The following is a 25,375-nucleotide window of genomic DNA, read 5'->3' as shown; positions in this document are numbered from 1 at the left end:
CGTAGGTTTGCCTTTCCTTAATCTTTCTTCTAAGATAAGGCGTAAGGTCAGTATTGCCTCACGTGTTCCAACATTTCTACGGAATCCAATCTGATCTTCCCCGAGGTCGACATCTACCAGGTTTTCCATTCGTCTGTAAAGAATTCGTGTTAGTATTTTGCAGCTGTGTCTTATTAAACTGATAGTTCTTTAATTTTCACATCTGATTTCTTTGGGATTGGAATTATTATATTCGTAAACTCCAGATAACGACGTCCTCTTGAGTGGTCCCCGCCCGGAGATCCGAATGGGGGACTATTTTAATTTCGGAATATTTTACCCAAGAAGATGCCATCATCATTTAACCATACAGTAAGGCTGCATGCCCTCGGGAAACATTACGGCTGTAGTTTCCCCTTGCTTTCAGCCGTTCGCAGTACCTGCACAGCAAGGCCGATTGGTTAGTGTTACAAGGCCAGATCAGTCAATCATCCAGACTGTTGCCCCTGCAACTACTGAAAAGGCTGCTGCCCCTCTTCAGGAACCACACGTTTGTCTGGCCTCTCAACAGATATCCCTTCGTTGTGGTTGCACCTGCGGTACGGCCTCCCCACCAACGGCAAGGTCCATGGTTCATGGGGGGGGGGGGGGGGGGGGGGGTAGCTAATGTAGAATATTAGAATATTCAAAATTTCTAGGTGTATGCATTGATGAGGGGTTGTTGAATTGGGCCGGTCGGAGTGGCCGAGCGGCTCTAGGCGCTCAGTCTGGAACCGCGTGACCGCTACGGACGCAGGTCCGAATCCTGCCTCGGGTATGGATGTGTGTGATGTCCTTAGGTTAGTTAGGTTCTAAGTTGTAGGGGACTGATGACCTCAGATGTTAAGTCCCATAGTGCTCAGAGCCATTTGAACCATTTGGTTGAACTGGAAAAAACACCTGAAGATCTGCTGAAACGTTTGAGTTCAGCTACTTATGCTATTAGGGTCATTGCAAATTTTGGCGATATACGTTTCAGTAAATTAGCTTACCACGCCTATTTTCATTCTCTGCTTTCGTATGGCATCATAGTCTGGGGTAACTCATCACTGAGTAAAAGTGTGTTCATCGCACAAAAGCGTGTAATCAGTATAATTGCTGGAGCTCATCCAAGATCATCCTGCAGACACTTACTTAAAGAGCTAGAGATCTTCACTGTAGCCTCGCAATATATATATATATATCCATTTATGAAATTTGTTATTAACAATCCGAACGAATTAAAAAGTATTAGCAGTGTACATGGCTACAACACGAGAAAAGATGATCTTCACTACTCAAGGTTAAATTTAACTTTGGCTCAGGAGGGGGTAAATTATGCTGCCACAAAAGTCTTTGGTCACTTACCTAATAGCATCAAAAGTCTGACAGATAGCCATATAGCATTTAAAAGGAAATTAATAGAATTTGTTAATGGCAACTCCTCCTACTCATTAGATGAATTTTTGGATAAAGTAAGTGGGTAATTTTCCCACCCCCCCACCCAAAAAAAATTAAAAATATTGTCATGTAATATTTTGTGGAATGTAATATCTTGTAGAGACACCTTTTATTAACGTGACACGTTCTACATCGTTACGAAGTGTCGTATTCATTATCTATGGAACAAGTAATAATCTGACGTTTCCGGTTGATCCTCTACTTAATTTTAATGATAACACCACTCCTTGGACATTATTAGAGACAGAATGTAGCTGCTGTTGCAAGTTTCGAGCGCCAGCATTCTACACACATCCGCAGCCACTGCGTATCGAATGGCACGGATTTGAATCTCTCTCCCTGTTGTCGGCATCGACATAATTTCATCTTTGTCATGTTGGTACATGACATAATAATCTATCGCATTATACACTATCTGATCAAAAATATCTGGACACCCCAATGCAATACAGCATTCGCCACTTGATGTCCCGAAACATGTTAATAGAGAACTAATAACAACAGAACTGTTAGGTCAGCTGAGGTAAATGGCTTCGACATCCACATGGTTACTCTGTAAATCACTATTAGGTGCCTGACACACTTCGAACGTCATTGGATGTTACCTGAGCAACAAATTTGTGAGACATATCTGAACTCTTCTAAAGTTATTCAAGTCGACTGTTGATGATGTTATGAAGTGGAACTGCGAACGAACAGCCACAGCAAAACTAAGATCAGGCAGACCTCATGTGGTCACGGAAAGGGACCGTCGATCACTGCGCAGGGTGGTTGTGCAAGGTCGCGGAAAGTCACCAGAAGCAATCACTCCTGAGAATTTATGAACTGTATTGTTCCAGAATTCAGTGTTCCAATACGTTCACTGACTCCCTCTACACACTTCATATTCAGGTCACCTTTAGACCAGTCTTTAAAATGTAATATTTTTCCTTTATCTAACGCACTGACGAACTGCAGATATGTCAAATGGAAATCAGACGTTGATAAGCAGCAAAAGCGAAGTGTTAGTTCAACATTACAAGTTTACTTTGAAATAACAAGGCATTTGTGTTGACCTGACATTGTTCAGTTTCATGAAATGTGTTCGCAGCTGCGAGTACGAACCACCTACAGCTGTATAATGGAATGACGACAATGGAAAATTTGTACCGTACCGTGACTTGAACCCTGAATTTCCGCTTTACGCGAGCCATCGCCTTACCGTTGGCTATCAGAGCACGACTCACGGCCACACCAACACTTCTGTATGTCACACCTAAACTCGTGTCCGCCCCCGGTAGCTGAGTGGTCAGCGCGACAGAATGTCAATCCTAAGGGCCCGGGTTCGATTCCCGGCTGGGTCGGAGATTTTCTCCGCTCAGCGACTGGGTGTTGTGTTGTCCTAATCATCGTCATTTCATCCCCATCGACGCGCAAGTTGCCGAAGTGGCGTCAAATCGAAAGACTTACACCCGGCGAACAGTCTACGCGACGGGAGGCCCCTGTCACACGACATTATTATTAATTTGTACTCGTATATCTCATTAATGTTATTCCCTTACGGAAAGCGGAGGGGACAGGAGGGGGATGTTTTAAATGTAAGCTGCAGGCCCGGGATCGGCCGATAAATAGGAAACTGCTGTGTCTTTGGTGTGAAGTAGTCAGAAGGGCTCTTCGCAGCTAACACAATAAAGCAGAATCACAGGGCTAAGAGCTTCTAAAAATGTGAAAAGACAAAATACGAACTACAAAGTACGGAAGTAATAAAATTGTTACTTATAGTACAAAATAATGCAAGTAAGTGGAACACCAGCCATTTGAAACAAATGTCCAAAAATAATTTCTACATCTACATACAAGCTCCGCAATCCACCATACGGTGCGTGGCGGAGGGTACCTCGCACCACAACTAGCATCTTCTCTCCCTTTTCAACTCCCAAACAGAACGAGGGAAAAATGACTGCCTGTATCCGCAGCTCGTGGTCGTGCGGCAGCGTTCTCGTTTCCCACGCCCGGGTTCCCGGGTTCGATTCCCGGCGGGGTCAGGGATTTTCTCTGCCTCGTGATGACTGGGTGTTGTGTGATGTCCTTAGGTTAGTTAGGTTTAAGTAGTTCTAAGTTCTAGGGGACTGATGACCATAGATGTTAAGTCCCATAGTGCTCAGAGCCATTTGAACCATTTGAACAGGCAGAGCTAACCTGATTGACTGTACGCAAAATGAGGCGATGAAAACTGCTTCCTAAGTATTTTGAGTGTCGTTTTTCTTTTACTCATTGCATTGTACTACAACAGCCTTAATTTAATAATGTTCCTAGCCACAAACAAGGTGACGATCTGTGTAAGGCGCATTCGCCAACTGATGTTATTTTCGTGTCAACATCCATACCATAGCAGCTGATCGGCACGAGTCGCACACTTCTGTTAGTTGACAATACTGGAACACAAACAATAAAACATTACCTTTCTCGTATCCTCTTACGGTGCAGCAGTTGCGCTACTTCCCTCTACGCCCCTTGGGTAGTAGGGCAAGTTTACTTAACTCACGGCCGTATTCATCACATATTACTGTATCTGTAAGCATTTTTGTTCGTGACTGAGCTGAAAAACTACTCTCTTTTAACAGTTGTTAAAGTCGTACTTGGGCTCGACTGTTAGTTGTTAGATGCATATTATTATAAAATACGACCGAGAACCGCTGGCCGCACCAATACGTGAGTTCGCAGGTTGACGATCACTGGTATAAGAGTACAGCTGCTGTAAAACGTGTTGCTGTGTAAAGATGGCTCTCGATGTCTCATAACGAGCGAAGCGTCGGGGCCTGAGCAGCTGTTCTGCCGTCTCCGGAGGTTGCCGCCGGGCGAAGCGCGCTGGAAGAGATGCTTGTTAAGGAGCTGTCCGTGCTTAAGCCGCGTCCTGTGTGGGACCATTTTGAGAAACGCGCGCTGTATTTGATGTCCCCCGTTCTTGTACAGTGTGACGTTGTGCACCATCTCTGACGTCCTGGTCGTTGTAGGGGCTGCAGTCTGCTCACCGCTAGCCGCGTGGCGCTGTCAGTGGAGTGCAGATCGTATCCGCATTCCAGGGACGTAGAGGGCTGCTGGCAGCGCGGGAACTCGCGGCAAGTCCCTAGTATTGTTGTGGTTTACGAGGAGACCGTGAGAACTTCCACCGAGCGAGGTAACGCAGTGGTCAGCACACTGGACTCGCATAAAGGAGGACGACGGTTCAAACCCGCGCCTGGCAATCCTGATTTAAGGTTTCCGCAATTTCCGTAAATCGCTTCATGGGAACGCCGTGATGGTACCTTTGAAAGGTCACGGCTTACTTCCTTTCCCGTCCTTCCCTAATCCGATGAGACAGATGACCTTACCATATGGTGCCCTCCCGCGGAATCAATCATCTAACCAACCAACCAACCAGCGAACTTCCACTCACCGATTTCATTCGTATTGACAGGGGGGGAGGGGAGTGGGGAGGAGGCTGGGGGAGAAGGCACAACTATTTTCAGGGAGTACGGCGGCGATGTGGGTAGGAGTTGCAACCCGTGAGCTGGCGACGACGTCCCCGTCACTCGTTTCACATCTACACTACTGGCCCTTAAATTTGCTACACCAAGAAGAAATACTGATGATAAATGGGTATTCATTGGTCAAATGTATTATACTAGAACTGACATGTAATTACATTTTCACGCAATTTGCGAGCATATATCCTGAGAAATCAGTACCCAGAACAAACACCTCTGGGCGTAATAACGGCCTTGATACGCCTGGGCATTGAGTCAAACAGAGCTTGGATGGCGTGTACAGGTACAGCTGCCCCTGCAGCTTCAACACGATACCACAGTTCATCACGAGTAGTGACTGGCCTATTGTGACGAGCCAGTTGCTCGGCCACCATTGACCAGGAGTTTTCAATTGGTAAGAGATCTGGAGAATGTGCTGGCCAGGGCAGCATTCGAACATTTTCTGTATCCAGAAACGCCATTACAGGACCTGCAACATGGGGTCGCATTATCCTGCTGAAATTGTTGGGTTTCGCAGGGATCGAATGAAGGTAGCGCCACGGGTCGTAACACATCTGAAATGTAACGTCCACTGTTCAAAGTGCCGTCAAAGCGAACAAGTGGTTACTGAGACGTGTAACCAATGGCACCCCAGTATAAAGATGACGAATACACGCTTCCAGTGTGCGTGCACCGCGATGTCGCCAAACACGGATGCGACCATCATGATGATGTAAACAGAACCCGGATTCATCCGAAAAAATGACGTATTGCCTTTCGTGCACCCAGGTTCGTCGTTGAGTACACCGTCGCAGGCGCTCCTGTCTGTGATGCAGCGTCAAGTGTAATCGCAGCCACGGTCTCCGAGCTGATAGTCCATGCTGCCGCAAACGTCGTCGATCTGTTCGTGCAGATGGTTGTTGACTTGCAAACGACCCCATCTGTTGACTCAGGGATCGAGCCGTGGCTGCACGATCCGTTACAGCCATGCGGATAAGATGCCTGTCATCTCGACTGCTAGTGATACGAGGCCGTTGGGATCCAGCACGGCGTTCCGTATTACCCTTCTGAACCCACCGATTCCAGATTCTGCTAACAGTCATTGGATCTCGACCAACGCGAGCAGCAATGTCGCGATACGATAAACCGCAATCGCCATTGGCTACAATCCGACCTTTATCAAAGTCGGAAACGTGATGTTACGCATTTCTCCTCCTTACACGAGGCATCACAACAACGTTTCACCAGGCAACGCCGGTCAACTGCTGTTTGTGTACGAGAAATCGGTTGGAAACCTTCCTCATGTCAGCACGTTGTAGCTGTCGCCACCGGCGCCAACCTTGTGCGAATGCTCTGAAAAGCTAATCATTTGCATATCACAGCATCTTCTTCCTGTCGGTTAAATTTCGCGTCTGTAGCACTTCATCTTCGTGGTGTAGCAATTTCAATGGCCAGTAGTGTGTATGATTCCCTCTCGCGGAAATCAATCGTCTAACCAACCAACCGACCAACGAACTCCCACTCTCCGATTTCATTCGTATTTACAGGGGCGGTGGGGGGGGGGGGGCAGTGGGGAGGAGGAGGCTGGGGGAGAAGGCACAACTATTGTCAGGGAGTAGGGCGGCGAAGTGGGCAGGGTTCGCAACCCGAGGGCTGGCCACGACGTTCCCACCACTCGTGGCGATCCCTGTCTCAAGTTAGGAATGTAGAGTATTTTTTTCACATCTACATCTACATCTACATCGTTACTCTGCAATTCACACTTAAGTGCCTGGCAGAAGGTTCATCGAAACATTTTCATACTACTTCTCTACCATTCCACTCTCGAATGGCGCGTGGGAAAAAGGAACATCTGAATCTTTCCGTTCGAGCTCAGATTTCTCTTATTTTATTATGATGATCATTTCTCCCTACGTAGGTGTCAACAAAATACTTTCGCATTCGGAAGAGAAAGCTGGCGATTTTTATTTCGTAAATAGATCTCGCCGCTAAGAAAACCGCCTTTGTTTCAGTGACTGCCACCCCAACTCGCGTATTATATCGGTGACACTCTCATCCCTATTGCGCCATAACACGAAACGGGCTGCCCTTTTTTGCACTTTCTCGATGTCTTCTTTCAATCCTACCTGGTAAGGATCCCACACCGCGCAGCAATATTCCCACACCGCGCAGCAATATTCCAGCAGAGTACGGACAAGCGTAATGCAGGGTCTCTCTTTAGTGGGTTTGTCGCATCTTGTTAAGTGTTGTGCCAACAAAGCGCAGTCTTGGTTTCGCCTTGCCCACAATATTATCTATGTGGTCTTTCCAATTTAATTTGCCCGTAATTGTAATTCCTAGGTATTAGTCGAAATGACAGCCCTTACATTTGTGCGATTTATCGTGTACCCAAAATTTATCGGATTTCTTTAAGAACCCATGTGGATGACCTCGCACTTTCCTTTGTTTAGTGCCAACTGCCACTTTTCGCACCATACAGAAATTCTCTCTAGATCATTTTGTAATTGGAATTGATCGTCTGATGATTGTACTAGACGGTAAATTACAGCGTCATCTGCAAACAATCTAAGGGGGCTGCTCAGATTATCACCTAGATCACTTATTTAAATGAGGAACAGCAGAGGGCCTATGACACTACCTTGCGGAACGCCAGATATCACTTCTGTTCTATTCGATGATACACCGTCTATCACTACGAACTGTGACCTCTCTGAGAGGAAATCACGAATCCATTCACAAAACTGAGACGATACTCCATATGCACGCAATTTGATTAATAGTTGCTTGTGAGGCACGATATGAAAAGCCTTCCAGAAATCTAGGAATATGGAATCGATCTGAGATCCCTTATAGCAACACTCATTACTTCATGGGAATAAAAAGCTAGCTGTGCTACACAACGACGATGTTTTCTGAATCCGTGTTGGTTATGTATCAATAAGTTATTTTCTTCAAGGTGATTCATAATGTTAGAGTACAGTATATGCTCCAAAATCCTACTGCAAATTGAGGTCAATGATATGGTTCGGTATTTCAATGGGTTACTCCTATTTCCTTTCTTGTTTGTTTATTTATCTGTTGTTATTTAAACTGAGATATGTATATGTATTATGTCCTGGCATTGATGCGTTAAGGGTATACTTCCGCAACTTCTTCGAATGTCTCTCTTACTCACTTGGAGAGACTAGGCTTTTGCAGCCTACCGTTCTGAAAAAGTGTGTCGTGAGGTGTCAGGCATGTCGAACGTCCGGTACCCCCCAACTGAGGGGGCGGGGTAGTAAATTACACGGTGTGAGTAAGTAGCAAATAGACGGCGGTAGTTTGGCATTCCTTCAAGTGTGGTGTGAGCATCCTGTAACCTCCCCCTCGCTTATCGACCTTAATGACAGTGAAAAATTAAAGCGCGTGTACCTAATGGGAATTTGGGAAAAGCAATCGTCACCGAAGTTAATCTGTCGGTAAAGAGGGAGGAAAGGGTTACATCTAAATGAAAGGAAAAATGCAAATGAAATTGGTGGAAATTAATTTTGAGAAAAGGGTATAATTAATAAAGAAAGTAAATGTGCGGCCGTTACGTTAACAATTAACTAGCGGTAATTAGATATTTGAGATTTGGGGAAAATTACGGTCGCCAGTCCTAAGGACAATTACTATAGTAACTGAAAAAGAAAGGTTATTACACATACAATTAGCACTAGAAGCGTGGCAACTGAAGGTTGACACGTGTAGTGTGAAAACTGAATGTTTGTCAGAAGTAACAAATTTCGTTACACTCTGACTTAATTCAGCAAAAGAATTAATAAAACCGGGAAATTGAAAGTTAATTTAGTGACTGAAATTAATAGTGAGCTTTGTTTTTGAAGCACATCGAAATTCAGTAAAATACGGTTAGTCTTGGGGTACCTCAACAATCATTTCAAAAGCTACTTGAATCTACGCAACTTAGAAATAAGAGATTTAACTTTGAACTTGAATTAAATGATTCTGAACAATTAACAATAGTAAAATTTAGTACGTACCAAGCTGAGCTGTAGTCACAGGTAAGCTAAAATACGGTAACAAAACTCGCACTCTTAATTTGTGACTGTGTAATCTAAATATTGTAGATAGCTATGAATACTTTAACTGAACTTTGAAATTAAAGCAGTGAAATCGAATGATGCTGGCGTTCGAATTTCGACACTCGGGTTCATTCCGGAAAAGGAAGGGACCCTGCTTGGTAATGCAATTGGGACAATGAGCAACAAAGGTTCATGCTGAGTTGCTGTAACTTAGTTATGAAAATAGATCAGTTTGAAAAGCTGAGGTCTGCCATACAGTTCTAAAACTTTACGTGCTTCCAGTCTTCCTTGTTGGTTGATTGAAGGTTTGAAGCCGTCGATCGAGGAGGTGGCGACAGTCACTCATTATCGGCCGTCGCTGTTGCAGAAGCTGGATGTTGGCGCGCCTCCTTCTCGACACGGTCACCAGGCGAAACGGGCTCTTGATGTGCGCCAGCTAATGCTTCCCGTCCGCGACACCGTGTCAGAAACTATCATAGCAAGTCGAGCGCAATTACATGCTGCCCAACCCCGAAAGCGCGGCAACTCGCGGGAGCGTCACACAACACACCTGCCCCACCGCCCTACTCCAGCCAAACTCCCTCTGCCCGCGCTCCACGCGACAGAGTTAACACTACCAAAGATCCTAAACACTTTGGTTCTGCACACGACCTATCGATGTATTCGTTCGATAGCATAGTTTTCCCTAGGCCTGACCCAGCGTATAAATGCAAATAATATTCACAAAACAAACCAATTATAAATCGACATAAATGCATATATATACAAATAGTAAAACAATTACAATATACAAAGATACAGAAATGTTATATCTTCAGGTAACAAAATAAGGAAAAAATTTGCAGTGCAATAGATGGAAGTAGGAGGATATGCATTTCCGGCGTTACACGTGCCCCACATTGTCTGAGGATGTTCGTGTAACCTAAACAGACTCAGAAAAGTCCCGAAAAGAAAAAAAAGCGGAAATGCATATGATCAAAACATCAAGAGATTTAGCATTAGGCTAATTAACCATAAACCAATTTTTAGACCATAATAATTGAGTGGAGACACTCCTAATCTTATTCCACTCTGTCATCTTACACAACAGAAAACAGGTTGACAACATATTAAAATTCATAGGAGACATAGAAAATGGTTTAGCTATTCAAAAAATCAAAATTCTTAACAGTATCAAGAAATGTACTTTACAAAATTAGAGTGCATGGTCATAGAAAACAGGTATATCAAAATACGCAAATTAATAATTAATTACATAGAATACACATTTTATATAACCTTTTCATAATTAATATTCTCGTCTCTTAACGCTAAACAAGAAAATAATATACAGCAGATGGACAAAAACATAAATATTGACAGCAGAATTCTTTCACATCAGCCGTCCGGAAAAAAAACAACTCCGCCTTCCGTACTCGCATGTACAAAGAATGCCGACAGCGGCACAAGAGCCAACAGCGGCACAAGAGCCGACGGCGACTCCGCCTCGCCAGTATTGTTGCGCCCGCCTGTGCGGCACGCTTGATCTCACTCGCCTGTGTAACGGCATTTCCAGAACGTCCGTTTCACTAAATTCTTTCGGAAAAACCCACTCCCCAGTAATCTCAAGGAGTCCATTAACACTATCACAGTGGATAACTCAACACTGTCCATCATCACACGCATGTACTAGCCTGAAACTTAAAACAGTGTCTAAGTACATCGGCTATGACTAGTAAAACACATATTCATGAAATCTTACAGCTAGTTACAAAATCATATTTACATTGCTTAATCTACTGTGACTCGGCTGAAAACTTAAACTAGCAGCTTGGATTTTTCAATTGATAAATAATCACTCTCTCTTAAATCATTTAGTAAAAATTAATTACTTACTAATTACAACTTCTTTAATGTCCTCTTGGTCAGGCAAAAGCATGGCAATCTAGCAAATCGTTTAAATCTTACACTCTATATTTACATACTGTACAAATTACCCATTCTGTGGTATTAATCAATCCTAGGTTGGTACAATTTCAAGTCTACAATGTTCCGTATACCTAATAGTTTTCCAGAGCTTGGATACACTAAGCAATAAGCATTTGTGTGAGGTACACCAATGACTTTATATGGTCCATTATAAACAAACTTAAATTTAGAGATTTCATTGTCTATCTCGCTCGATTTCTCATGAGCTTTTACAAGTACTAAGTCTCCGATTGCAAACGTAGCAAAACGCGCTTTAGCGTCATGACGACATAGGCAAGCATCGGCTTTTAGCTTTATTATTTCTCGCAAACGATCATTTCTCGCAAACGATCTTTTTTTCACACCAATACTAATGTCAGTCCGTGGAGGGAATTTGATTATCTCTTCCAATTCACTTTCTACACTTTTGTCAATGCCGAGATTCCTCACGTTACGGCGGTGCAAATTCATTCCTACGTAAATTTCATCCGGCCAGTTAACAATGTGCATAGGCATCATGTACGTAGCTGAGTTCAACAAAGTAGGTCGATGTGTGTAAAAGTGTTGGGACAATGTGGGCCACACTCAGTGGTGGGACGGGGAGGTCGACTCCCACGCCAACGCCTCATCGTAGTAGATCCAGCCGTAGTGGAATCGTTCCCGCCTGTCGTCCATTGACGGGAATGCTTGACATGGCACTGGTAAGCAGGCAACTCAAGGTGTGCGCGAATGCCAGGGCAACCTGCATACGCATCACCACCGTTAGAAGCAACTGGTGTCGATCCAATGAAAGGCATTTTCGAAGCCGATTGATACAGTGGTACGTGTCGAGCGCGATGAGATCCCAACATTCGCCTGTGGCAGTTTCTACACTCATGCTCATAAATTAAGGATAATTGCAGAATGTGGTGCCACACAATGTGGCACTACACAAAACTGGCGCTAACAGCATAGGCACATAGGGAACACACGCGACACAGATCTGTAAGTCCACGGTATTGGTTGAGAAAACCGTCCCGAAACACATGTGCTACAAAACGCCACTGTTTCCTGCGCATGTACCCGACGTCAATATGGGATATGATCATCATACACACGTACACAGGCCGCACAATGGGTTGGCGTACCCTGGATCAGGTGGTCGAGCAGCTGCTGAGGTATAGCCCCTCCCATTCTTGCACCAGTGCCTGTCGGAGCTCCTGAAGTGTCGTAGGGGTTTGAAGACATACAGCGATACGTCGACCGATAGCACACCAGACGTGCTCGATGGGGTTTAGGTCTGGAGAACAGGCAGGCCACTCCACTCGCCTGATATCTTCTGTTTTAAGGTACTCCTCCGCGATGGCAGCTCGGCGGGTGGGACCCACTGCACCCCTGAAAATGTGGACATACTGGTGAAAAATGACGTCCCAATACAGCTGACCTGTTACAGCTCTTCTGTCAAAGGCATGCACGAGTGTGCGTGCACCAATCATAATCCCACCCAACACCATCAAACCACGACCTCCATACAGGTCCCTTTCAAGGACATTAAGTGGTTGGTATCTGGTTCCAGGTTCACGCCAGACTAAAACCCGGCGAGAATCACTGTTCAGACTATACCTGGACTCGTTCGTGAACATAACCTGGGACCACTGTTCCAATGATCATGTACTGTGTTCTTGACACCAGGCTTTACGAGCTCTCCTGTGACTAGGGGTCAGTGGAATGCATCTTGCAGGTCTCCGGGCAAATAAACAATGTCTGTTCAGTCGTCTGTAGACAGTATATCTGAAGACAACTGTTTCAGTGGCTGCGGCAAGGTCCCGAGCAAGGGTACCTGCAATACTCAGTGGCTGTCTGCGGGCACTGATGGTGAGATATCGGTCTTCTTGTGGTGTTGTACGCTGTGGACGTCCCGTACTGTAGCGCTTGGACACGTTTACTGTCTGCTGGAATCATTGTCATAATCTTGAGGTCACACTTTGTGGCACATGAAGGGCCCATGCTACGACCTGCTGTGTTTGAGCAGACTCCAGTCGCCCTAGTATTCTACCCCTCATAACGTCATCAATATGTATTCTTTGAGCCATTTTCAACACACAGTCGCCATTAGCACGTCTGAAAACGTCCACACACTTACTCGCAGCACCGTACTCTGACATGCACCAACACACCTCTGCAAATGTGGACTGCTGCCAGCGCCAACGTGCGTCGACCGAAGGTCAGATGCACCGCATGGTCCTACCCCGAGATGATTTAAACCCGCAAACCGCCCACCAGAGCGTTGTTTCACCATCTGTCAGCTTTATCCTTAATTTATGAGCATGAGTGTAGGTTGCCGCCCCGCTTGTGTAACATCTGGTCTGTTGGAAGGATTGAGTCAGTACTGTGTGTGTGTGTGTGTGTGTGTGTGTGTGCCGCCAGTAGGCGCTCGTAGATCTTACCGTCCGCTCTGAGAAGAGTAAGTGGGAGAAAGTTTGTGGTCTCACGACTTCCGGACGGTTTATGTAGTGGAATTAAAATGCAGGCCACAAAGGCCGTTGGCACGTAGAATTTGGGTGTGAGCAGCACCTGGAACATTTCGATCCAGCGCTGGATCATCAGGTCGCGGAACGCCCAGTAGAATTCAACCAGAAGGCCGTCAGGGCCTGGCGATTTGTTCGTCGCGCGATAGCGTCCGTCATCTCGTCCGTAGTAATTGCCAACGCCAAGGATGCTGTCACTGTAGCTTCAAGAGTACGTGTGGCGTGTTGGAGAATGTCCTCAGATGCCGCATGGTCCGCGGTTCAGTCGTCGTAAAACTGTCGATAATGGCCAGGAAAGTTGGGGACGTGGCTACCGTCTTGCTTGAGGAGGTTGCTGATAAGCTATTTACGACGACGACGACGACTACGGTCAGACGTATGGAGCATAGATGGTGTTTCCTCAGGAGCGATATCCCGTCGGCGTGACGCACCACCATACTCTGTAACGAAAGGTACTTGGCTTCAATGTGTTGTCGTCCTCTGTGCTTTTCAGGCGATTGAGGTTGGTTGTCTAGTCCCCGCAACATGGTGTAGTAAAAATTCATGGTGTGCGGTGCCACACAGCCGATTCTTTCCCGCACTGGACCAACTCTCTCGTGATGATTGGTTTGGCGCAGTTGAGCCATGACGTAAGTGTAGAGGGGTACCTGGGAAAGTGCGTACGCAGGAAGTCTCCACGGCTGCAACGCGCTGTCTACAAATTTGATCGTGAAGGGTGGAAGTGTCAGACTTCCATGCCACCCCCTCCAGGGTGCGCCAACCTGACCGTGGTGGAAGTAGTAGGGAGTTGACGAGAGCGCAGTGGTCGGGAAAGGCGAGAAGCCATTTTTCTTCGGCGAGAATTCCGGACTGGAGGGTGTCGGAGACATAGATGCGATGTATCCTGCTTGCAGAATGCCCGGGGGCGCCGCCGTGCGCCTTCTCCCGTGCGTCACTGAGGTGGAGACCTTGCACCATTGTACGGTGGGCTGGACACGGTGAGTAGCCGGGATGTTGGTCTTTCGGATGTAACGCGCAAGTCGCCTCCAACTATAGTGTGGTCAAAACGGCCAAGGAATAGGTGGTGGTGTCTACAGAGTAAAAAACAGACTTTGACGCCGGTTGGATATGCCGACAGAGCGTATAGATTGGTAATATGCATTCCGAATAGAGTAATGGCCATGCCGCTTGCGGATGGGAGTATGGTCATGTCTATTCTTGGTAGCCCCTCTCGGATGTGGACTGCCACGCCACACCCGGCCCGATCACCAACAGAGTGATAAAATGTTACTTAAAATCCGTCTTGATTGCAAATTTTTTTATTATTCATATGACCGGTTTCGGTTCATTCAGAACCATCTTCAGATCTGTAAAAATAATTATACTAATTTACTATTTCACGAAAGCAAATCTTTTTTCATCCTATCTAATCAACATCAAATGTACCAGAACGTACATGATATTTCAGTTACAGGAGTAACCCGTCCAAATCCAGCAACTTTCACATGCTACGTCACATAAAATTGGTTGGCAGAGTGCCCGTCATTTATATTAATTATAACACTATTACCGACAGGTGGCGACTGGTACATTTGTTACATTCCATTTGCACATACTGTATTCAGTAGATCTTTTTTATATTAAAAATATTTAATTAAAATATGTAGATGTCAAAGCTGAAATCTGTACTTGTCAGGATTAAAAAAACAGTAAAATTATCATTTTTATACGATCTAAAAGGCATAGGGCGATTTATATATCTATGGTGCTGGTGTGAACTTGTTTTCTTCTACGGTCTGCTTCCGTGGTTCCCGCCATTACGGTGTTGTGCCGCGGTCCGCTCAGTCGTCTGCTGTCCATCGCCGCGGGCAAGAGGGCCGCACAGGAGGGCCCCGTCAACGACGCCAGGCGTTGCACGAGTCTTCCGGCTTCTCCACCGCGCACCATCTCTCATCCCTCGCCCTGGATCTCCATACGCAACAGTTGTCATCTTAATAGGTCGTCATAAATGCTAAAATAGGCGTTATGATTGAATTCGCTTTGTTCGTTGAGGATTAAATCCGGATCTTTATTTTTGTGGGTGTATATTTCGATCTCTTCTAAAATGTTAAGAAACCGTCCCTTATGAGCTCTATGCAGGATGTCTAAGTTGTTTTCAATTTTCGTGACTGAGTGCTTTGTCGCAGCCATATGCGCCCCAAAAGCTGTTTTGTTTTGAGAGTAGGTGTGCTCCCTGAATCTGGTTTCAAAGTTCCTACCAGTCTGCCCTATATATTGTTTACAGCAGTCATTACATTTGATTTTATATACACCTGTATCCTGAAATTTATTCCTACTATTACATATTCTATGCTGGAGCTTCAATTTTAACGTGTTATTTGTTAGGAACCCTATTTTATCGTCGGATTTACGAAAGCATCTTTCAATTTTGTCTGCAATTCTTCCATTGTAAGTGAGAGCTACATATTTTTTCTTGTTGTTCCTCTTAACTGCTACTTGACTTCCTTCTGTTTGTTCCATTTGCCTCTTCTTTATCTTCCTATAAATATTCATCACCTGCTTGCACGTATATCCGTTCGCTACGGCCACTTGTTTTAAGTACAGATTTTAGCTTTGACATCTACATATTTTAATTAAATATTTTTAATATAAAAAAGATCTACTGAATACAGTATGTGCAAATGGAATGTAACAAATGTACCAGACGCCACCTGTCGGTAATAGTGTTATAATTAATATAAATGACGGGCACTCTGCCAACCAATTTTATGTGACGTAGCATGTGAAAGTTGCTGGATTTGGACGGGTTACTCCTGTAACTGAAATATCATGTACGTTCTGGTACATTTGATGTTGATTAGATAGGATGAAAAAAGATTTGCTTTCGTGAAATAGTAAATTAGTATAATTATTTTTACAGATCTGAAGATGGTTCTGAATGAACCGAAACCGGTCATATGAATAATAAAAAAATTTGCAATCAAGACGGATTTTAAGTAACATTATAAAATCACTGATTGCTCTTATCCCATAAGACATTATGTCTGTTTTTGCAAAGACTGATAAAAGTCGTATCCGTAAATGTCCAGAATCGTCGCAATAGGCGCCTCTTTGCAATAGGGCAACGTCGGCATCTGACGCGCGAATCATGTCTCTGAGTAATCGTAGCTTCACCGTAATGCGCATCACCACTGAGCACAAGCTCCTTGCGGCTAACGAAGTGATTGCTTTTGGTGACATCATTTGCAATAGCGACTGCGCGAATTGACGGTACCTCGTACGGAAAGAAGGAGTAGCTGATGCTATTGAGGACTCGGCCGCGAGCATTTCCGACGACTTCTTGGCTCTTATTCGTGACGGCATTCAGACAGGCAAGGGTGCTGTCGATTGTTGCATACGAATGCGAAATACCTGCATTGTGCGTTTCCGCAAAGTGATTTTTACGCCAAAATTGCGATCATCCTAAAAGTTGTCAGATGTGCAGCGCAGAGCGTAGCAGTTTCCGTGGTGTAGCGGTTATCGCGTCTGCCTGACACGTAGAAGGTCCCCGGTTCGATTCCGGGCGGAAACACTTTTTCGTCGCACTCAACAAGACACTTGCTACAATCTCTACTGTGATCATTTAAATCAATTTGAAACGTCCCACCACCAGGGTGCAGATGGCTCAAATGATACATGAAACTCTTTCAGAACTGGCTACTTGGTTTTTGTGCTTACTTGGAGGGCTGGAAATGCGCGAAACAGCCGCCGGCATGCCGGTAGTTGCCACACGTTTGCACAAAACGCAAGGGCTCGTCCGCGATTTGAACCCGGGACCTCCTGCACCCGAAGCAGGAATCATGCCCCTAGACCAACGAGCCTGTTCGTAGCGGCTAAGCGCTGCACATGACTGACGTCTCCGTTCTTGGTATCACCATGTAGGGCTGCTGCTCACCCAGCTTTCTCCCTGGCTGTTCCGGTTTGATTGTTTTCATCGATGTCTTTTACTACAGCAACTTAACTGTGGCCACTCTGTATGCTTGTCGCGGGGTCGCCGAAAGTTGATCCACCATCGCCAAGAGAGGACGTGAGTTTGCTCAACGGGTGACATTACCCCACCCCACCTGACTGCAGGGGGCACACTTTTAAGTCATAGATGCGTGGAGCTAACTGCGTGCGTCGACCCAAGTGGGATCGCCGACGCATCTTCTTCATCGTCTTCTCATGTCATGGTGGGGCGGGGGTGTTCTACATCTACATTGATACTCCGCAAGCCACCCAATGGTGTGTGGCGGAGGGCACTTTACGTGCCACTGTCATTACCTCCCTTTCCTGTTCCAGTCGCGTATGGTTCGCGGGAAGAACGACTGTCTGAAAGCCTCCGTGCGCGCTCGAATCTCTCTAATTTTACATTCGTGATCTCCTCGGGAGGTATAAGTAGGGGGAAGCAATATATTCGATACCTCATCCAGAAACGCACCCTCTCGAAACCTGGCGAGCAAGCTACACCGCGATGCAGAGCGCCTCTCTTGCAGAGTCTGCCACTTGAGTTTATTAAACATCTCCGTAACGCTATCACGGTTACCAAATAACCCTGTGACGAAACGCGCCGCTCTTCTTTGGATCTTCTCTATCTCCTCCGTCAGACCGATGTGGTACGGATCCCACACTGATGCGCAATACTCAAGTATAGGTCGAACGAGTGTTTTGTAAGCCACCTCCTTTGTTGATGGACTACATTTTCTAAGCACTCTCCCAATGAATCTCAACCTGGTACCCGCCTTACCAACAATTAATTTTATATGATCATTCCACTTCAAATCGTTCCGCACGCATACTCCCAGATATTTTACAGAAGTAACTGCTACCAGTGTTTGTTCCGCTATCATATAATCATACAATAAAGGATCCTTCTTTCTATGTATTCGCAATACATTACATTTGTCTATGTTAAGGGTCAGTTGCCACTCCCTGCACCAAGTGCCTATCCGCTGCAGATCTTCCTGCATTTCGCTACAATTTTCTAATGCTGCAACTTCTCTGTATACTACAGCATCATCCGCGAAAAGCCGCATGGAACTTCCGACACTATCTACTAGGTCATTTATATATATTGTGAAAAGCAATGGTCCCATAACACTCCCCTGTGGCACGCCAGAGGTTACTTTAACGTCTGTAGACGTCTCTCCATTGATAACAACATGCTGTGTTCTGTTTGCTAAAAACTCTTCAATCCAGCCACACAGCTGGTCTGATATTCCGTAGGCTCTTACTTTGTTTATCAGGCGACAATGCGGAACTGTATCGAACGCCTTCCGGAAGTCAAGAAAAATAGCATCTACCTGGGAGCCTGTATCTAATATTTTCTGGGTCTCATGAACAAATAAGGCGACTTGGGTCTCACACGATCGCTGTTTCCGGAATCCATGTTGATTCCTACATAGTAGATTCTGGGTTTCCAGAAATGACATGATACGCGAGCAAAAAACATGTTCTAAAATTCGGTGTACGTACGGTCTTCCCCTGTGAGTGAGTGGTTGTACGATGCTGGCCGGGAGACAATTGTCTCCATCCGCGCGTCTTTCATTACTCCATCCACAGAGGGGACTGGCGCTGGGGTGATCGTTGTGGAAGGTCGTCCGTCACTGTTACTGTCACCGCCAACTGACATCGGGGGGTGAGCGTCGTCAACACGTGTGACGTCATCCTCGTGCATGGTATTGTCACAGGTTCTTGGTATCGACCTGCACCTTCGCTAGTAGCGCCGCAATGAACATTACTTGAAAACGCGTCTTTCCGCGTCAGACGAGTCGAGCCGTCCGGGTTCCATAGCTGCCGTCGGCAGCACAGGGGGCCAAGTGCGCACACGGCGGCGACTCCGGTCGTGATGTTAGGTGAAGGTAGCTGCTTCGTGGCGGCCTCCCTGTCTATTTGTCCTGTCGCTTTGTCCAAAGCGTCGTTTTGGGATGCGGGCTGTTGCGGATAAGCGGCAGGCTTCGTGAGACAGTGGCGGCGGTAAGCACCTCTGCATATGTCAACGGCAGAATGTCGGGTTGGGTGGAAGCGTCACGCCCACAGGTGGTAGTTGTGCGATTCGTCGCTGTATATATTTCAACCAAAGATGTCCTCCTTCACCGCATACTGAGCACATGCGGGGTTGGCCGTCGTACACGATAATGGCTGTGCAGGCACCGGTGCGGAGGTAGGACAACACGTGGCAACGGAGGCCGATGCGCACTTGTGGGACAGGATATGTCTTGTACTGTGCCTATTTCTCGGCTCCGTGGTCGTGGACCGTGCTGTAGGGGCGGAGTGCGGCTATCACAACTCCAGCAGGTAGTTCCAAAGGCAACTCGAGAACTCTTAATTGTTCGGACGTCCAAACCTTCGTGATTGACGGTCACAGTGTCTAAGTTACTGTCTGAGGGACAGAAGCGGAGTCGTCGACTTGTGTCCCTGATGATCTTGTCGTACGTGGCGTCACTGATCATATTTACAAACACTGTGCTGTTAACGATGAAACAATGTCAACAGATGAAACTTCCTGCCAGATTAAAACTGAGTGCCGGACCGAGACCCGAACTCGGGACCTTTGCTGTGAGGACGGGGCGTGAGTCGTGCTTGGGTAGCTCAGATGGTAGAGCACTTGCCCGCGAAAGGCAAAGGTCCCGAGTTCGAATCTCGGTCCGACACACAGTTTTAATTTACCAGGAAGTTTCATGTCAGCGCACACTCCGCTGCAGAGTGAAAATCTCATTCTATGTCAACATACGATTTCCGATGCTGATATCTTCAACTCGTCTCATAAGAAACGTTCCTCACAAAGTGCTTTGTGTCGCAGAGAGTCCAAACAAAATGTGAATCGTAGCGTTGCTTTACGATATTGGTTCGCTATGTCGTCTTGCTAGTACAGCCGGCGCGCGTGTAATGGCCGATATAAACATAACACGGGCGAACGTTGCCTCGCGCGCGGAATATAGGCACAAGTCCGCCCTGCAGCCCTGCCAAAGTCAGACTCTGTTACTCGTTCAGCTACGAACTCCTTGAATGAATGTTACCACCCACACAAAGTAAATAAACACGCCTCAAATTTTCAAACATTTTTTTTCTCAAAAACGGTGCAGAGTTGCGTGTTCCTGTTTAGGTATGTTGAACTCTAAGTCGTGCCCTACGTACTCTGTCAATATGGAGTGAGGCGTCTTTCGCGAAGAGTGATCGTTCCTCTAAAGAAGATGCCTACCTTCGTTGGACGCCCGTCAGTAGGGACCGTATCGCGGACTTGGGCAATCGTCACTAATCTGTCGTCAGTTTCCATGCGGCTTTTAGCGGATGATGCTGTAGTATACAGAGAAGTTGCAGCATTAGAAAATTGTAGCGAAATGCAGGAAGATCTGCAGCGGATAGGCACTTGGTGAAGGGAGTGGGAACTGACGCTTAACATAGACAAACGTAATGTATTGCGAATACATAGAAAGAAGGATCCTTTGTTGTATGATTATATGATAGCGGAACAAACACTGGTAGCAGTTACTTCCGTAAAATATCTGGGAGTATGCGTGCGGAACGATTTGAAGTGGAACTGTCATATAAAATTAATTGTTGGTAAGGCGGGTACCACGTTGAGATTCATTGGGAGAGTCCTTAGAAAATGTAGTCCATCAACAAAGGAGGTGGCTTACAAAACACTCGTTCGACCTATACTTGAGTATTGCGCATCAGTGTGGGATCCGTACCAGGTCGGGTTGACGGAGGAGATAGAGAAGATCCAAAGAAGAGCGGCACGTTTCGTCACAGGGTTATTTGGTAACCGTGATAGCGTTACGGAGATGTTTAACAAACTCAAGTGGCAGACTCTGCAAGAGAGGCGCTCTGCATCGCGGTGTAGCTTGCTCGCCAGGTTTCGAGAGGGTGCGTTTCTGGATGAGGTATGGAATATATTGCTTCCCCCTACTTATACCTCCCGAGGAGATCACGAATGTAAAATTAGAGATATTAGAGCGCGCACGGAGGCTTTCAGACAATCGTTCTTCCCGCGAACCATACGCGACTGGAACAGGAAAGGAAGGTAATGACAGTGGCACGTAAAGTGCCCTCCGCCACACACTGTTGGGTGGCTTGCGGAGTATAAATGTAGATGTAGATGTAGATCTCGGTCCTGGCCAATTGTATCAGTACAGCAGACAGACATGGTCAGTTTTGAATGAGTCTCCCATAAGAGAATGCTGAAGATTAGATGGGTAGATCACATAACTAATGATGAAGTATTGAATAGAATTGGGGAGAAGAGGAGTTTGTGGCAGAGCTTGGCAAAAAGAAGGGACCGGCTAGTAGGACATGTTCTGAGTCTTCAAGGAATCACAAATTTAGCATTGGAGGGCAGCGTGGAGTGTAAAAATCGTAGAGGGAGACCAGGAGATGAATAAACTAAGCAGATTCAGAAGGATGTAGCTTGCAGTAAGTACTGGGAGATGAAGAAGCTTGCACAGGATACGGTAGCATGCAGAGCTGCATCAACCAGGACTGAAGACCACAACTACTACTCCCATAAGAGTATGGACGTAGTGGGCGATTTCTCGCAGCGCAGCACAACCTAGAGCAGTGAGACTACAGTGCTGTTACGCATGGTGGATGAAATTCAGCCCTACACTACATTACGAAAGGTTTTCAACTGTAGCTGTCATTATGGATGTTATTGCGTAGCTTATTGGACGATTTGGTAGCTTACGCTCGAAACTAGTCACCGAGTAATAAAAAAATAATACTGCAGTTTCGACGGTTCACTACACTGTTAGATAATTTGGTAAACAACAGAGTTACTGTCGTCGTGCCATCCAGAATGCTGGAAATCAGTACATAATTGTATCGAAGGCCGTGTCTCCGTGACGGTTAAATGTTCACAATACTTCGAGCAAACAAGTGTGGAGGGTGTAGGGCTGTTAAGCGTGCCTCTGCCGGCCTTTGCCGGTGTCGGTGTACTCAGCCGCCCCTCGCCACGCGCGTGAATACCGTGCACCCTCTTTCATGTTCCCCACTGTTTGTTAACACGCCCCCTCCTTCCTCACACACTGCCCCACTTCTCTCACTGCCCGTCCCACTGGTTAGACCAGGGGTCTCCAAACTTCTTAGTCCGCGGGCCACATTGACTCCTCCACGAAGTCATAAGGGCCAAGATCTACCTAGTGGGATTAAAGCACCCTAGCACTCCATGATCACCGTAATGTAAGGCTAAAGGAAAGATGAAACCGCAAAAATCTAAGGTTTTGGTAATACCTAGCAGTAAAACGAACTGCGATTTTTATTTAATTACATAATTTTGGTTTGGTTTGTTTTGGGGGAGGAGACCACACAGCGAGGTCATTGGTCTATATAATTTTGATTGGTGGGAGTACCTGACAGAAATTCTGGCGAATTTCACCGACAAAAAAGTATCACTGGACATTTTTCACGAAAGCGTCCTGCAAAGTTAACTAAATGTCAAAATCATTGTTAGCAACACGGTTACTGCAAGACGTAACAGAGGTAGAGTATGTCAACGCATTGTTATTTCAAGCGGCGCAACAATAAGTTTAGTTATGTAGTCTCGTAGCGAGTAGCAGAGACAATGTGGCGGCGTATTGGTCGCGATAGGCCTCGAAACTCAATTGTTGGCAGTATAGGCACCACCTCAAATATTTGGCGGGCCAGATACCGGGGATGTCCGGCCAGCTAACGCGTGCCGGTTTGCCGGCCCTCGCGGGCCGGTTTCGGCCCGCGGGCCGTAGTTTGAAGACCCCTGTACTAAAGCCACAATAATGATTACCATTCTCCCTGTACGCACTCGTTATCCTCGTACATCCTTCTTCCTGACTAGATCTTCTTCTCCCATTATTCTTAGCTGATGCACTCGCCTTAAATTTACTTTCCCCAGAAAAAAAAAAGGAAGGTTCAAATGGCTCTGAGCACTATGCGACTTCTGTGGTCATCAGTCGCCTAGAACTAACAACTAATTAAACCTAACTAACCTAAGGACATCGCACACATCCATGCCCGAGGCAGGATTCGAACCTGCGACCGTAGCGGTCGCTCGGTTCCAGACTATAGCGCCTAGAACCCCTCGGCCACGCCGGCCGGCCCCAGAACATCATGTACACCTATAAATACCTGCTATATCTGGCACTATCATTATTGTGATTATCGCCGCCGCCGTCGGCATTACTATCATTAGTAGTAACAGTAGTAAAAGTACTTCAGTATTGGCTTTTCAATATTATTTACTCAAATTGCTACTCCAGACACTCAGAATATTTTAATACGCCGTACCATATTAAAATTGTTATTTCTTGGGAAATTCTGATGTAAAAAAAGTGCTGTATGTGTGAAACCCTGGTTCGATGTAAGTGGGCCTGAAAGGCGTAATCAGATCTGGTTAAATAAATAAATGTGGGCCTTAGGGACGATGAGCTTGTGAAGTCTTATTTTCCAACTTCCCGTGACTGTGTGTGTGTGTGTGTCGTTTATACAATTTTTATTAATTATGTTCAGGTAATGTGATGCTACACAGCGATTGTGGTTCAATTACTGTACTTTCTGAAATACGGTTCAGCTTCGAACCACAATTTCTGAAAAGGGCATGAGAAGCCGCTGCCGTGACGAGTGTGGCGTGACGCGGTGCGGTACAGTAGTTGGTGGAACTATTCCCTCTCCGGCGGCCCTATCCAGCCATCTGGCACTCTGCGGTGTCGGTGGCGGGGGCGCCGGCTTCAAGAATGTGGGCGGTGCGTCAGGAGAGGATGGGAGACGCGGGAGCAGCCGAGAGGGAGGGAGAGGGACAGAGCGGCGCTGTGCGGAGCCGACGTTAAGATCAATACTGCCAAGGCGAGGCGCCGCGTTACGTCTCGGTCCGCTGCGACGGCCACGCAGGACCGGCCCGGCAGTCTTAATCTGCAGGGCAGAGGTCTGCACAGCGTCCCACTCGCGCCGCAACCCGCGCGAAGCGAAAATCTCATTTCGGAAACCGATTTTCGCTGGCGTCTCTACACACAGTACCTCAATTGATTTTCGTATCCAGATCGAAGGTCAGATTACAGAGTGTCACGATTATTGCCTGTAAATTAGGTGCTCCGATTTCGTAGCGCGATGGAGTGACGTAGTCAGCACCTTCGTAATTTTCAAGTAAAGAGAAAGTAAGATTTCTTTGTGGATGTTAGTTGGGTTACTAGGTCGGTTTTCTGGGATTTGTTTTACTAAGCTAATGAGAGATGATATGGTTAAAACATTTAAAATTCCTTACCAAAAAGTAAAAAAACGAAATCTAAAAATCATTCACCCTGCTCCATTCCCACTCGTCCTCACACTATCGAAATACATAGTGTAGTGGACCGCGCTGTTATTATATAATCATGAGTTTAACCTCTTCCTTTTAAACTGATGAAAGATGGCCGTCAAGAAAAGTTCCTTAGGTAAGTAGTGTCTAGAAAGAACTCCCCGCAGTGCGCGCATTTTTCTCTGTTTGTGTACAGATGTCAGGGGAGAGATGTGAGCGCAGAGTATCAATAAAGCGTGACGGCTGTGGGGCGACTCCACCTGCGAGGGGGGGGAAGGGGGGGGGGGATCGCTTACACATTGGCATCGCTACTTGAAGGTGGTGTGTAAATTCACACAACAAGAGGGGCTGGTGCCAATGGCCACAAAGGAAGAATGCTCTGTACCATGTGGTGACATTATGAGAGCTTCTGTCCTCATACCCTACATTGTAATTTTTTTTAAGAGAGAATAAAAATAAAAGAGCGTTTGTTAAGAGTGGTTACGTGATTTCGTAGCTAGTTGGCGTAGATGTGAGCTACCTTACCACCCTCGACCGTTTGCATATGGAGAACTCACACAGTACAGTTAGTGGCACTACATAGCAGGTCCACAGCACCAAGAAAGTGTGAGAAGGCGACCGTAAGAAAATAATGAAGCTGAAAGTGAAACGTCCTCT

The 25,375-nt window shown here is 46.1% G+C and overlaps 1 non-coding gene across 1 annotated transcript; it reads left to right on the top strand.

Moving 5' to 3' along the window:
* The first annotated feature begins 16,935 nt into the window (after positions 1 to 16,935).
* On the top strand, positions 16,936 to 17,008 carry Trnav-gac. Its single transcript has one exon. It is a non-coding gene; the product is annotated as a tRNA-Val (tRNA).
* The last annotated feature ends 8,367 nt before the right edge of the window (positions 17,009 to 25,375 follow it).

This window comes from Schistocerca piceifrons, chromosome 8, assembly GCF_021461385.2.
Source record: "Schistocerca piceifrons isolate TAMUIC-IGC-003096 chromosome 8, iqSchPice1.1, whole genome shotgun sequence".
Lineage (NCBI taxonomy): Eukaryota > Metazoa > Arthropoda > Insecta > Orthoptera > Acrididae > Schistocerca > Schistocerca piceifrons.
Note: the sequence above shows the minus strand (reverse complement) of the source record. Positions and strands in the feature narration are given on the sequence as shown.